This window comes from Argentina silus (genome assembly GCF_951799395.1).
Source record: "Argentina silus genome assembly, chromosome: 8".
In the NCBI taxonomy this organism is placed as follows: domain Eukaryota; kingdom Metazoa; phylum Chordata; class Actinopteri; order Argentiniformes; family Argentinidae; genus Argentina; species Argentina silus.
The window spans coordinates 6,616,387-6,626,386 of NC_139662.1; the positions used below are offsets into that span (position 1 = coordinate 6,616,387).

General features: G+C 43.0%; 1 protein-coding gene across 1 annotated transcript in view; it reads right to left on the minus strand.

Annotated features, from left to right (window-relative positions):
* Positions 1-10,000, minus strand: part of agrn (agrin) — a 176,805-nt gene that overhangs the window by 91,394 nt on the left and 75,411 nt on the right. The gene's annotated exons all lie outside the window — the stretch shown is intronic.

Consider the following 10,000-nt stretch of genomic DNA (forward strand, 5'->3'; position numbering starts at 1 on the left):
ATCTAAATATATGAGACTGTACAATGTACTGTATATAATGATATTTCAGTGATTCATAAAAAATAATCAATATTTGTATATATACTTAGGCTATATGATATAAGTAACATGTGCTACATACTGTAGATAGAGATCTTGTAAGATCTTTTCACACATAAAGTCTTGACTTACTTAACTATCACTGACTGCAGAAAAAGTCACCTGAACTTCCCCTTCTATCGCCACGACTAAGTCTATGGCTCCACACACCGCCTTCACATCCTGGTCTCTCTCTCTCTCTCTCCCTCTCTCTCTCTCTCTCTTTGTCTCTCTCTCTCTCTCTCTCTCTCTCTCTCTCCCTCTCTCTCTTTGTCTCTTTTTCTTTCACTCTCCAACACACTATTCCTTCATTATTCATCTTCACACCAGAACTCCTCCAGTACACACACACACACACACACACACACACACACACACACACACACACACACACACACACACACACACACACACACACACACACACACGCTTCAATAATTCATACATCTTTCACCACACGCCTAAAAATAGTCATTACCAACATTACCATTACATTCACACATTGCATAGGAAACAACCTCTGAATTAAATCATTCTTTCTCGCCTAAGAAATGCTATGAAGGGATCCGTCATGGTGTCTCTCACTCAGGAGGTGAGCAGAAAGAAATATCTGCAACACATACTTTACATAGAGGGAGAGCACACTCTGTCTTTGTATTATTCATTTGATTCCTTCACACCCGTGGCTGTATGACTCAATAGAGGTGTGACAGCTATTCCCTGAGGGGCGACACATGATGCCACTGTACACCTGAGCTATAAATAAGTTAATAAGGCGGCAATTCCTGTTCTGCAATAGTCACTTGTGGTTGTGTTTGTGTGTTTGTGTGTGTGTGTGTGTGTAGGTGGGGGGGGGCATTAACCATTAGAGAGACATGTTATCCTGCTCATTGGCCGAATCCATTAAATCCAAATGGAGGGAAAATGTGGCCATTACTGTCATTCGAGGTAACCCCTGTGGTGCGCCAAATATGTGAGTTACAGTTAAAGCGCACCGTGTTTTTTGTGATTTTCTGTCAAATTATTTTCTTCTCAGGAGGTGTTACTTTAAAAGATGCTTCCCGTCATTCTCTGAGTCGAGCGCTAACGACTCTGTAAAGAGTGTGTATATGTGTGTGTGTGTGTGTGTGTGTGTGTGTGTGTGTGTGTGTGTGTAGGGGAGAGTGAGATGGGGCTTCCAGCGAGTGCGTGTATCGTGTCTCTGCAGACTTCTGCTCTCATTAAAAGTTTATTAAGGCGGGAGGTTGGAGCAGAGAAACGCTTCCACAAAAGCCCACCACGCCAGGAGACCTCTGAGTTTGCTGTGTGTTAAAGTACCTGACATAGCGCTTCATATGCTTTATTTGTGGAGTCCAAAGCCCTGTGTGAATGTTACGTAATCTCTGACGTACATTTGCTCCATGTTACACCAATGTACTGTGCTAGTTCAGTTCAGTAGATGTGAATTATCTAGACAATGACAGTCCCTGGAATAGAAATCATTGTTAAGGTGAGGTCATATGCAATACTGTGCTTATGTAGGCTTTATGGCACAGTTTACCCCTTTACATACAGTATGTATCACTGAGTACATGGACATACATATGTATTAACGGCCCTGGATATTTTGACGTGTGCCGCTGCATGTTTATGTGCAGCTGTATCTCTGTTTACATAAAGTGTGTGTGTGTGTGTGTGTGTGTGTGTGTGTGTGTGTGTGTGTGTGTGTGTGTGTGTGTGTGTGTGTGAGAACACCGATGGCAGAGAATCCTTTCCCTTCCCCCTTGTTTCTTTTCTTTATCATATCTCATCTTTTGCAGGACGACCAGCATGTGTGTGTGTGTGTGTGTGTGTGTGTGTGTGTGTGTGTGTGTGTGTGTGTGTGTGTGTGTGTGTGTGTGTGTGTGTGTGTCTGTGTGTGTGTGTGTGTGTGTGTGTGTGTCTGCCAGCATGCAATTTGCTCTCTGCTTTAGCTCCTGCTTTCCTGTGCGGCTGGTCTCTCCATGACATTTAAAACAGCTTTAAGTTGGACGATGTTTGACAGGAAGTCATATAAAAACATAAAGGGTGTAATATTTGTTCGCTTGCTATGGTGGGAATTTCAGAAAACAGTCAAAACATGATGTGCTTTGACAAGCACATTAGGATCTTAGCCAAGGAGAGAAGACAATTGAGACAGCACAATGTTGACAGCAATTAACCAGCTAACGAACATGTGAAGGTCATTTGCATAATTGTGCAATTACACAACTGAAAAGGCGCAGCACCTGGGAAACAAGACAGACAATGACAGAAATGTCACTACTGGAGAGTCTGGTGTTTGCCATCGTTTAGTACTTTGAAAATATCCTGGGGAACCAACCCAACACTCAGGTGTCCCTTTCATTAGTCTTGAGGCCAGAGGGAAAGCCCTTTTTCGTCTAATTTAAGTGTGCTTGATTTAGCTTGTCAAGCGCACTGGGTAGGTACACTAGACTCGGTTGGCACTGATTCCATTGATCTATTTTACCAGCTTGATAAATCAAACACCTGAAGTACTATTTTAGAAAGAAAACAGATAGTATTCCGACCCCGGTCCATGAGTTTCTGTACTGGACTTATTTTAAGGAGAGTAAGCTGTAATGGGATAAGGAGCATGGGAGGGGTGTTTTATCCCATTATCAACCAAGACATACTGTAGGCACCAGGGGTGTCCACACTAGTTTAACCACACATCTCTATCCCCCCCAAACCCCCTCACTAGTGGATTAGTCTGACTTAAGCCCTGCCCCAGGCAAACAAGCCCTAAGGGCCAAGGCAGAGAAGAGAAGAGGGGGATGATGAGAAAAGGGTGGGGTGGAGGAGAGGGGATGGAGGGGAGGTCATGATTAAAGGAGAGGGAGAAAGGGAGGGAGGGAGAGAGGGAGAGGTAGCGGCGGAGCAAAGGGGTAGAGGGGAATTTCAATTCAGGTCAATTCAATATTATTTGCAAGCGAACGTACACCTACTGTACAGTATAGAGTACTACTGAACTTCAGTGATGGAACTGGAAAAGTAGCAACGTGCAGTAGGTTACCACTACTCAATGTCTACCCCTTTCCTGTATATGTTAGTACTTCTAATTGATATACTCCTCTCCCTCCCTCTCTCCCTCCATATCTCCTCCTCCATTTCCATCTTTCTCTCTCTCTCTCTCTCTCTCTCTCTCTCTCTCTCTCTCTCACACACACACACACACACACACACACACACACACACACACACACACACACACACACACACACACACACACACACACACACACACACACCTGCGCCCCAGAGGCCTCCCTCAGGTCAGCTCATTATTTCAGGACCTGCAGACGTAACGTTTTGTCCTCCTCCTCCCCCAGCAGAACCTCAGGGGGTTTGGGAGTTCAGGCATAACTAATTGACGGGAATTAGACCTGTGTGTGTTTTGGGTTCTCCTTCCCACAATAGAGCACACACTTACACAGCCCCCCCCCCCCCCCCCCACACACACACACACATACCAACATGCAATGCAAAAACACATACACACCTGTTTGAACCTCATTTCCACTACACAGACACAGACACACACACACACACACACACACACACACACACACACACACACACACACACGGAAGGTCACTGGGTGTGTGTGTTGGCAGCAGAGATGGGGTGCGGTGGGGGCAGAGACGTGCAGAGTGAGCTCAGGGGGAGACAGCTGGAAGACATCATTCCTGTCAGACATACAGGGATTCCTCAATGTTAATATATTGTTCACATATGGGGGAGGGGGGGGGGGGGGGGGGTAACAAGAGCTCACTTAGAGCAGACGCCTTGTGTGTGTGTGTGTGTGTGTGTGTGTGTGTGTGTGTGTGTGTGTGTGTGTGAGCAAGACTTAGTTTGTTACTTTATATACTGTAGTCTGATTTACAGTCTACAGTATACTGCCACTTGAGCTCACATCCATGACACACTGAGCTTTGTGTACAACATATGACGTGTGTGTGTGTGTGTGTGTGTGTGTGTGTGTGTGTGTGTGTGTGTGTGTATGTGTGTTTTACAGTGTACTGCAATTTGACCTTACTCATAATGTACATACAAGCGAAGTGCGTGTCTATGTACAGTATGACCTTTGAAGTGTTGAAAGTATTTGTCTTTGTCATATGGAGTTTGATGAGACAAACTGGATTACACCAAGACACCCTCTGGTAATACAGTATCTATGGAATGGCCTCGGAACCGTTGACCATGGAAAATCGGTGAAACGAACAGTAAGCCTTACAAAGAGTTCTGTACACACACACACACACACACACACACACACACACACACACACACACACACACACACACACACACACACACACACACACACACACACACACACACACACACACACACACACACACACACATACACACACCTCCCCAAGCCCTAAACTACTCTTAACTACTCTCCCATGGATAGGGATCTACTCCAAATCAAAATTCAGCAAACATTTTCAAATTTCCTTTCCACCTTTTTACAGCTGCCCGTCTCACCGCCACTGAACGCTGGCATTCACTCTCATTATGCAAATTCGCTGGATGCAAGGTTCTCTGGTGTCACGTGGATGTGCCGGCATCCATTTGTTACCTTTCAATTAGAGACTCCAAGGTATATCATTAAACGAAGAAAGAAAAATACAATTGAAAAGAGATTTAAAAAAAAAAAAACAACTACACAAAGCCCAGCTGGAAAACATTACCTCCTCCCCTATGATAGCCCCTGTGTCTCTCATAACACCCTCTTTTTCTCTCTCTCTTTTTCTCTCTCTCTCTTCGTTCCTTGAGATAGGAAGCCTTCCAGCGCCATAAAACTCATTAAAAGAGAGGCAGAGGGGGAGAGGCAGCAATATGCTCAGTGCATAAGATATTTGGTAGGGAATTCATGGTATTTCTATATACATAGATACAAGCATGCTAGAAGGCATGGAACCCGATGGAACCCGAGGGAGACAGTGGGCCTCATTCATCAATCATGCGTACGCATGGATTTGCTCTTAAGTAATGAGTAAGAGAACTTTTCAGCATTCATCAATTTCTTCTTAGTTGAAAGATGTTCTTGAGAATACATTTACAAGTGTAAATCCAGACCACTCGTATGCACATGTTCTTGATGTAGCAAGTCAAATGTTCACAACATAGGCTATATTAATACAGATAAATAATTGTGCAATAACAATTGAACTGTGAACATTCTTGATTACCTATTGATTAGAGCAAATCATTATATGATAGCATATATATACATATATATATATATATATATATACCAACAACAATTCCCCCCATGCAGAAAACACAAACAAATCAAGGTGAAAAACGATTTTAACATACAACTTGTTGTGTATGTTAACATACGTTGTTGTGTATGTTGTATGGTTGTATGATTCACACACATGAGCTTTAACATCCTCAGCTTATAGACTTCTATGAAGATCAGTAGAGAGTGAGATCCAACTGGCTGGCTTCACTTGGTAAACGTAAACAATCCCATCCCTCACTGTTGTATGAGTCTCCTTGGGTTACCACTCATACTAGGATGGAACTGTCTGCATTTTGGGATTAGAGAAGAGATTTATAGTTTCCTGTATCCTATTACTTCACACCCTCCATCATCCATGCACTACTGAAGGCTCCACTGAGAGACCATTTAAATACAACAGTCAGGCTGTTTGGCCTTAGTGTACATGCTGGTCACACACACGCACGCACGCACGCACGCACGTACACACGCACGCACACACTCTGGTACGAAGAACTCAAAGCAAATACTGCTTGACTGAAGGAAAACAATGTTGTAAAATTCAAGGAAAGAGAGCATATAAACTCAAAAACTATAAAGAGGCTTTAAACCTAAACCAAACATAAAATGCTATTGCTTATTCAAAACATGAAAACATTTTTACTCTCTGTAATAAGAGTGAAAACACTCCGAACAGATGCAGTGTAAAATGCTTCATTAAGTTCCAATTTTCTATAAAGAAAACATTGACTGCGGAAGACCGTAATCATGGAATATCATAATGCAATATTGTTCTACGACTTGTTAAAAAAAGCTAATGGCAAAAGTGGCACACCGTAGTTATTTTCAACAATTCAATTAACTGAAACCTGCCTATCACTTCCGCAGATTAAGTATAACAATGAGTCATTGAATTAAATAACTCACTGTGTTAATGTGAGCAAATGAATGACATGGCAATTCAATGGGACTGAATAGCCTCTGTCTGAACCACACGCAAAGAACATAGACGCCTAATTTATGGAAACATTAGCCGTTCAACACACTAATTACAGTGCGTATATGACAAAGAGGGGGATGTCAGAGGGGGATGTCCCCGCGCATGTCGCAAACCATTGGTCTAATATTGTACTATGGGGAACAGTATCATCCACTGAATGGCCAATTCATTAATTAGCTTTGAGAAATTCATCCCGTAACTGAATTTCTCACTTCTGTCTTTCCCTTATTTCAAAGACAGCGTGCAGCTTTTTATCACCACCCTATTTTCCCTGCATGGTTGTAATTATGAGAAAAATAACAACAGAAGAACAAACCTGCCTGTCTGCTATGCACAGATTGTGTGTATAATGAGGTAAAGGCAGTGCTATCTACAGAATGCTGGCTAATAGTCCCTGGCCTTTACCATTGTGTGTGTGTAGACCTTCATAACCATGAATAAGTAGTGCAGACACTCATAACAACTTAGAGATCGACACATAACAATAGGCGATGGTTTACTTTGTGTGATATGTAGGGCCAAGCGTTTTTCCTGACCATGTAATCTGACAAAGAAAACCTCAGGGTCCTTGCTTGTAGGCTTTAACTCACTTAGGGCCCTAGTGATACTGTATGTTATGTATCATAGATAGGCCTACCAAGTTACACCTGAGGAGTGTACAGTACCACCAGCCTAGGCCTGTTGGACATTTCAATTCTGGATTCTGTTTCTCAAATTTAATCTCCTGACCTCAGGTGTAGCAGCTGTTGTCCAGACAGATACAACCATCAACCTACTGTATAAGAAGTTAGTCTGACCACTCTGATATTCCACGCACTGATCGTTGGTGGGATACTGCTTCAGCAGCAGGCACATTGGGGCATGTCAAAACAACCTCACCCGCCAGTGTCAACAATTACTCTGGCCCGAAATCAAGAACAAATCGGCTCAGCAGTCAATCCACACAGTCTATTCAGGTTTCTCCTTTTGACCCACATTCCTCTTTTTTTGCCCGCTCTCAATTTTCTCCTTTGCAAATCAATACTCGGCACATCACACCTCTGTTCAGCTACGCTGAGTGGGAGCCGTGTCAGAGCCACTGATGGCTCAGACAAGGGAATGTCAAAACGCGCCCGATTTGTTTCTCCCGTTTTGCAAAAAAATCCCACTTCCCATCGAGCTCTGAGTGTATGGCAAGATGCTTATGTAAGCATTTGCTGAGTCTACAGAAGTACAGAGACACGTATATCTAGGGGAGAGGTAGAGAGTGCAGTTTTTTTGGGATGTGTCTGTGTGCTTTGGAGCGCAACAAACTTTGCCCTGTTAACCCCCCCCCCCCAAAAAAAAAGGGTACAGAGAGTAGATAACTTGTTTCTGCTGCTTCTGGTTAAGGGCTAGGAATGACAACCCAATCTCTTTTCTCAGTTAGCAAAAATGCTAATCCAGGAGAGGCCAGTATACTCAGTACCTTTGATATCTTGATATGAGACATCCTCTGCAGACCCCAAAAAGATGAGGTAGATATTTTGCCTTTTTTGTGTGAAATCTATGACAAGAAAAGATTTAATTAAGATAGGCAACTAGTAATAATGAATTCTGCCTCTCGCTGAGTGAAGCGTACTGTCAAGAACACAGGAAAAGCTTTGACTGAATAAATGACATGCACCCAGTGTGTTTTTTTTCTATATTTAAATGGGGGATGGTATCCTTTCAAAGCTGAGAGAAAGTTTGGCACATCTTTGAGAGGAAGTGTTCTGAGAGAGTAAGTAAGCCCACAAGCACTTTCTTCGATTCCGCCCCCCTTTTGCAATTCAAATGTCTACTATGTCTGCTGGTATAGAGTATCCTCAAGGGGACACTCTCGATGACAAACTCCAAATTGAAGGATTCACATTGACGGTATTCATTACCGGGAGGAGAGGTGTGTGGGAGAAAGCTCTAGCAACAGAGGAAGACCCAACTACCTAAGCTCAGGTTTCTGGTTTCTGGTTTCTATCTTTGTCTTTAAGCCCCATTTTAGACCAACTTTAAAAATGTTTGGCTATTAGGAGGAGTAGAACTCACTCAATCAGCCATAACTCTCTTGAATGTTTGCTTGAAGTGGCAGGAGCTTCAAAACAAATGCCAAGTCTTCATCTTTTAACAAATATTCTGCTGAGGTCACATCACTTTTTAGAATGGGTTGTCATGAAGGTTATTTGACAGTCAGAGGAAAAAAGCCATAAAACATTCTTAAGCAATGATTCTATGGCTACATCCAACCTCTTAGTACCTTAACTTATAATAGTTATGCACAAGTGTGCTGTCTGTTTTATCAAATCAACAACCTTCGTCAAACGTCGCTGAGGTTGACCCTTCTTTAAAGTCCAACGTGTTGTCATCCCTCAAGCTGCACAATCAGACGTTGCTCCCTGTCTTTGGACAAACGCCTAACAACTGTCTTATTATCTGGAGACGACAGACAATAATGACCATGGACTGAGCAGAGCTGCTGCTTTGAGCCTTTAGAGGGAGACTAATTAAAGGGCTGCTTTGTGACTGTCACTTTCGGCTGGTGATTAGAAGTCATTTATTGGGTGGGATTTGCTGGCTAATTGTAGCTGGTACACAGCACTAATACTGTGGCAAGTACTCTACTTTTGATGTAAAAGCACCACAACCCCAATATCTCCTTAAGTTGTCTTGTTCTGATCTACAAAACATCCTGTCTCTGCAGCATCTCTACTTACTAACAAGGAGAAATCCTCTACACTAAATCAAATTTCAGAGACAGCAAGCCTGTTAAAAAATGCAGATTCTTTAAAATCTTCTCTCAGATTTTCTGTAATTAAGTATCTGGGAGTGTGCATCCTTGGAACTGAGGACAAGTTCACTAGAACACCCCTGCTCCCTCTGTAACAGATTTGACTAATGGCAGAGCTATATTAGCCTTGGTACTAGAGCATCTTCTCCACAACGTCCCCACGGCCACAAAACTCCACACATCGTGCGAGGGGGCTAGCATTTGGGCCATCTCTAATTGGTCCACTAATTTCACCAGCGCTAAATGACCCACAGAAACTCTGTACCCTCTAGGGCTGAGACTACAGACTGGAAACTGAGCTGCTCCATTATGTTTTCTTGGCACATAAAAAAAACATACACTACTGACAAAGAGCCAACAGAACTATTGGAAATGTAATTAAGGCCTAGCAGTGGCTTTTAAATGGTTAACTAGCGCAGAAACAAACTGCGCCCTTCAAACAGCAAAAAAAATGTCCATACATGGGAAATGAGCGCTGTAATCAATATAAGCCACAGTTTTGGAGGGAAAACATTGAGGAGGGAGGGAGGGAGGGAGGGAGGGGGGGAGGGAGGGAGATGTGTTGCCTTGTTGACTGCCTATTGTTTCTAACTCTCACATACTTGGCTCTCTGACACTGTTTGTTTTAAAAAGAGCCAAACTGAGACCTCTTCTCCTTGAGAGCGTAAATCATTTGTCAAACCAATCTTTTCTGTTATTAAAAAGAAAACAAATATCTGCGGCAGTTCATGAGGGGCGTGATTGGACCTCTGGTGCATCGTTTTGATGAGGCAGGCACAAAAAATAAATCTGAGATGTCTCATACGCTCCCCAGGTGTTGGGGTACGCGAAGTTGAGAAATGCTCCAATCAAGCTCAATTACTCTGCACCACAGACTGTGGAC